Raw genomic sequence first — 6,000 nt, forward strand, 5'->3', positions numbered from 1 at the left:
AATATCACAATTACTTGCATTGTAAGAACTCCTTAAAAACTACATCTATCGAATATATAGCTATAGCGAATAAATTCAGGTGTTGCATCACAGTCACTAGAGATCTTTGAAAGAGTTCCATACCCATTCAAGTGTTGTGCATATAGAATGCTGTTGTTTGAATTAAAAGCTTCTTGAAACTCATTAGCTTGTCTTGCAGAAGTTTCTGCAAAACACTTTCTTAATGTGCCTAGGAATTTGGAGATCAGCCACCTCAAACCTGTTTTCAGCCCCAAATACCTGATTATTTTTGGGCAGTATTTTGGTTAAAATACATTAATCGCTAAGATATTTGTATAAAGATTGTTTTTAATCTACAGTTTGGTAAATAATGTATGGCTTGCTGAAGAAATCCAGGTAGCTACCAAAGACAGGGAAGAGTGAAGTATTAAAGAACTTTTAATAAGGTAGTTAAGTCTAATAGAGCAAAGACATACTCACTTATCACTGAAAGGGGAAGACCCCTGATTCCACTTAAGGAAAGATTGGACTGAGTTTCAGAACAAAAGATGAAATAGATGTAGACACTGTGGAAGACTTTCAAGACAAATCTGGCCATAACCCCAACAAAATTCCCCATGACAGAAGAGAAGGTTCAAAGCCTGAACCCCTGACTAACACCTTCTGAGCAAAGAATCCAAAGTTAAATTTGCCACAGGAGATTAAAGTTTGTGAGTGAAATGTCTATGTCAGGTCAAGCATACAGGCAATCAAATCAGTTCAGTTCCAGGTGGATCAGGGAATTGACATACAATGTCTTCAAACAGTGTTATAATTGCTGCTCTTGTGGTAAAAGCAGTAGAACGGGATATTTACTACTGCTATTCCTTTGACAGCAAAGTCCACGTATTGGACAATGTCTGAAGCGACAGGTAAATAAGTGTTAGTATTTTGATCGCTGATGTCTAGGGATTAAAATTACTCTTGATCCTCCAAAAAAGAATAAGTTGTCCCCAAAGAATAAATTGTCAAGCTTTGTCTTCCCTTGTAAAATGTTGTAAGAGTTAGCAGTCAATATCACATTATTTCATCTGATTAAGAGCATTTGAAACCAAAAATGAGATGCTGCAGGTATACTGTTCAAAGGGGTTGACCTCATTGTACTAACAATAAATCCAGAGAAATGCCTTTCACATTATCAGCTCAATTGGTTTTAAGCAACATGAGATCAGTATCATCCCTCTACTATTTAAAAACTTTTTTGGACTACATGACGCTGGAACAAATTCAGCAATTACCACATCTCAGTGCTGTAAGAAAGGAAGAGGCAAGTTAAAGAGTGGTTAAAACAGAATGACACAGAAGACTTGAAAATATTATATCCTGAACCAAGTAAATGGAAAGAAAGTGAAGAAATTGATAAAGCAACAGGAAAGATGGATTGTAAAAGACAAAGAGGAAAAAGAAGTCTCAGTGGAGAATCAATGAATATCAAATTGACCTGAGGTCAGATCTGAGCATCAGAGCAGATGTTTGTTATCCACCCGCAGTCTTAAAATGTACCAGCAAGGGCATCTGATGCTGACTCTTCCCTTGCTGCAACCTGGTCCGTGATCAAAGGGTTTGCTAGCTTCAAGAGCGTGACAGAACCTTTCATCTCCACACTCTCATGTCACACTGCCTCTCATCTTTGTGCCAAAGGGTGCCTTGCCCAGGCAGCCAGCGTCTCACACCTTTCTAATAACATGAATGCCCCTGCCCTAGATAAAAACAATAATAATACTAAAAATCTTTCCTGTGACAGAATTACCTGGGGTAATGGGCTACCAGGAAAAAATCACTGTGTTATCATGATTAGAGAGGGGGCGTAATCAGGGGAAAAGAGTCTGGAAAATTGGGGCTCCTACTGCTGCCCTCTACCTACAGTCTTCAGAGCACAGAGGCAGAGGGAGGGGAGGTGGAAAGCTTTTCTTGATCTGAATTTTTGAAAATTACTCAATCCTTTGCACATGTTTCAGAGATGTGAGGATCCAGCAGTTACTGATTCACTGACTATACATGCAGAACACAAAAAATACAAAGATAATTACTGAGCTTATGAGATGGAGGCACAGAGAAAGCTAATGATCCCATAGCTGGAGAAAGGTAAATGTGGAGAAAGGCTCAGCAAAGAGACAAAGGGTGAAGCTCAGGGGACAAAGGATCAAACAGCGCTCCTTGAAAGTGATTGTAAAGAATGATTTTGGCAATGGAGTAATCCTTGAGGAGTCAGAATAAGGACAGATAGAAATACTTATGTATAAAGAAAAGTAGATGATACAAAGCAGACAGAAAAAAAAAAAGGATAAAAATCAAAAGCAGCACAGTTGGTAACAGTGAAATTAAGGTAAGAATGAGGTTCAGCTCCACCAACAGACACAGATATCTGACTGGCTGCCTCAGAAGATCCAGGATCTAGGTGCACAGAAAACATCTGGGCATATTTTGGAGGTGCAGAAGCCAGAGCTTTGTTAACCTAGTATTAGCCAAGGCGGGGAGCAAGTTTTACCAGTCTGATTTCTCCTTCCCGCCATTGCAGCTGCTTGTTGCACAGCCTCCAGCATCACTCGAGGCGCTCAGCCTGAGGAAGCTCCAAGGATGAACCTCCTTCCACAGCCTCACAGGTCCTGCTGCCCTTTCACCAAAGACCACAATGGTTAAGGTACTGCTTGGAGAGGTGGGATCAAAACCCTGCTTTGCCTCAGGTTCAGTGCCCCCGTTCCACATTCATGGCATGCAGAAAGACTCACAGCACTGGACAGAGAAAAAAACCCTTTGAGCTACAACATCTATGTTTGAGGAAGATGCTCTTGAGGCTACTTTTCAGAATATTTTAAAGTCACAATGAACAATTCCTTATTCTCTTAGTAACAGTTACTCTGGTTATATTCCAGCTGAGACAGTAACCGAGCCGAGTATTGACCAATATTTTATTCCAAATCATCTGCAATCTGAACTGAATAATCTTTAAAACTTTGTCTCTTCGATAGGTTGCAGTTCTTTTTTCGCTGGCTCAGGACAGCAGCTGTACTGTAATATGAAAACTGCTTATCTATTTAATAGGTATCCTGGCTCTTTGGTAGCGTTCAGTGTTGGAGAAGGTGTAGGTAGCAGCTCACAACAGCACAAAAGATATGATCTTCTGGTCTAAAGGGGAGTAGAGATGACTTTGCCCAAAGAGAGAAGCGTGGTGTCCCCAGCAGGCGGGAGGAAGGGCTGAGGGTAGTGGATGAAGCGAAGTCTTGGCTTGTGATATGTTCATTGGCAAATCACAGAGGCCACACGAGGCATCACCAGCACGGTATAAAAGGCGGCATCTTTTTCTTCAGAAATTTACTTCTTGTTTGAAGATTTTTCCCTTTCTCCAAGCCAGAGCTTTGCCATTGAGGTGTTTCTCTGCCAGCAGAGAGCTACTTCCTCACCCATTTCTCAACCTTCTTGCCAAGTTTCCGAACCACGTGGCTTTCTATTTGCAGCTACTATCAAGGAGTGATTTTGAGCCAGGAAAGTTTAAAGTAAGGAGCTCCTATAGGCTGAAAATAATTCTAAATTTTTACACAGTTCCTGCTAAGAAACCAGCAGATTAGAGCTGCTTCTGACTGCAGTGTGAGGACTGATTTTCTTTCTAAGAGGATTAGCCTCCTACCATTAAGTAGTTTTCCTGTTGAACCCCAACACCTGCTTATGGTGGAATCATGACAAGAATCAAGTGAATGTTCCTTCTGAGCTACATCTGCAATGAGAAATCACAAGATGAGTTACTGGAAACTGAAAACTCCTTACTTTTGTGGACACTTACAAAACACTGTAATGTATAAACCCTGAAAGGTTCCTAATTAGGATTTGTGTGCCACATGGGCAATTTTCTTCAAAAATTTACATGTAATCTATGTGTATAGCATTATTATTCATGCTCTGAGCATTGCATCCCATCTGGAAAATCTATTTCAAGCTGAACTTTGATCAGTAGACTAATTTTTTCTCTTAAATGTAGAAAATGACAGGATCTTTTTAAAATTAATAAACTACCAATATCAAGCAGTTACCATTTATCAGCATCAGGAATTGATGCCATAGTCCCATGAGAAATAATTTATACTGAACATAGATTTTCTAAAGTGAATAATGGTCTGGAGACAACAAACTTTTAAGCTACTTTCAGAATCCTTATTTATCAGAAAGTGATGGATTGCATTGGTGCAAAAAGCATGTCACTGTTACCATGCCTTCAGACAGGACTCAAGAACAGCACCGATCTCTGAAAACTTAGAACAACCAGCTCCGAAGCAAAGCTCAAGGAGAAACATTGTCTTGAAAATGATGCAGGAAAAAGGGAATGAAATTTAAAAAATAAATAAATAAATAAAATTATTGTTACTGCTATGATGTTCAAGATCATGAGCTAGTCCTGTTGAATTCAGGAACTTTGGTGGAATTTGGAATAAATTCAAATTCTTTTAATTCTTCACATCCATTCAGACTTCCCCGCATCCTCCTTTATTCACAAATCCACTATCTATTATTTCTATTTAGGTAAAAATGGAGCAGTATGTCTATAACATAGTAGGAAAAGCATACCCTCCATAATTTAAATTTGGTATTTAAAAGCCTAAGTCAACTAACCAAAATGTTATTGCAGAAGAACTGAAAAGGAACACTTTCCTGAACCCAGCAAGCAAGAACTTGTCCTTGAGCATGGGCACTAGTGTAGATGTGTGTACAAATCACATTTCACCAGGTGAAGCTCTGCAAAGCAGATTGACAGAATGACACCACTTTGTCCCAAGGAGGGTGATTTATTGGTGATGCCAGCCTGATCTGAGGATGACCACCGGCCTGCTGCACTCACCTCTGCTTGCTGTTCAGACAGCCAAAGCAAGCACAGCCTTCATTCATAGAATCTGGACCAAAAAAAAAGAAAACTTTGAACCTGAATGTTGAAGTTTAAGTACTCTTTTAGTGGTCAGGATTTGAGTTACATGAAGAGCAGTCTTTGGAGCAGAGAGTACTTGCCTCAGTTGGATTTGTCTCTTAACTATACATAACTTATATAATGATAAACAAAAGCAAAGAAACATAATTTGAAAGTGCCTTTCAAACAAAAGTATATTTTAAAAAAATCCAACAACATAGGCGCTTAACAATCTAGAGCTGACTGAGCATTTCTGGTTGTAGTTTGATCTATGCAGAGAAACCCAACATGTCTATTTTTCTGTTAGCTAATTTCATTGAGTTTTGCCAAATAGTATAGTTTTTTTCATGGTAGGAGAAAGATAAGAGATTTTCAGTTCTTTTCTGTGAATGATCTGGCTAGGATTGGAGAAAAAGGAAATGGTTTCTACTGAGCAGTTTGTGAACTTTTCTGCTATAGCCTAAGTGCTAAAGAATATCTTTAATGAATTTTTATACAGCATCGGGGCATCAAATTATGTACTCCCTGGAAGATGGTAAATCACAAGAATATATCTAACTTGCATAAATTCAGTTTGTATGCCTAAATGTTAACTATTTTTATGCAGCATCTACTATTTATTATCAATAATTCAAGTTATTTTAAATTAACATTAGCCTGAAGTATCTTTGTACCTTGTCTTTGAAACAACAACAAAAAGTTCTCTATCAAATGCAGTGTTTTAGACTATTTAGACTAGCAGAGTACAAATATAGACTTACTGTATGTATTATTTATTTCATAATTATTACATCTAGTAACATCTGGTCTGTTTTGATGTAAGGTAATGTAAATATTTATCTTTAAAAAAATATCTATCACCCATTTGGGTTACAGATCAGGTGTTCATAAAATGCAAGTGCTTTCTTTTCAAATGTTGATGCTTCCAATCAAAAAGGAATTGAAACAAATGCCTGTGAGATACGTTGGCACACAAAGGATGTAGGACTGTAAACAGACACCAAGATTAGCCCACTGATCAGTATTTCATTTGAATAATCTAATAAAAAGGGACATCAGATAACACAGGA

Source organism: Falco peregrinus, chromosome 7, assembly GCF_023634155.1.
Source record: "Falco peregrinus isolate bFalPer1 chromosome 7, bFalPer1.pri, whole genome shotgun sequence".
In the NCBI taxonomy this organism is placed as follows: domain Eukaryota; kingdom Metazoa; phylum Chordata; class Aves; order Falconiformes; family Falconidae; genus Falco; species Falco peregrinus.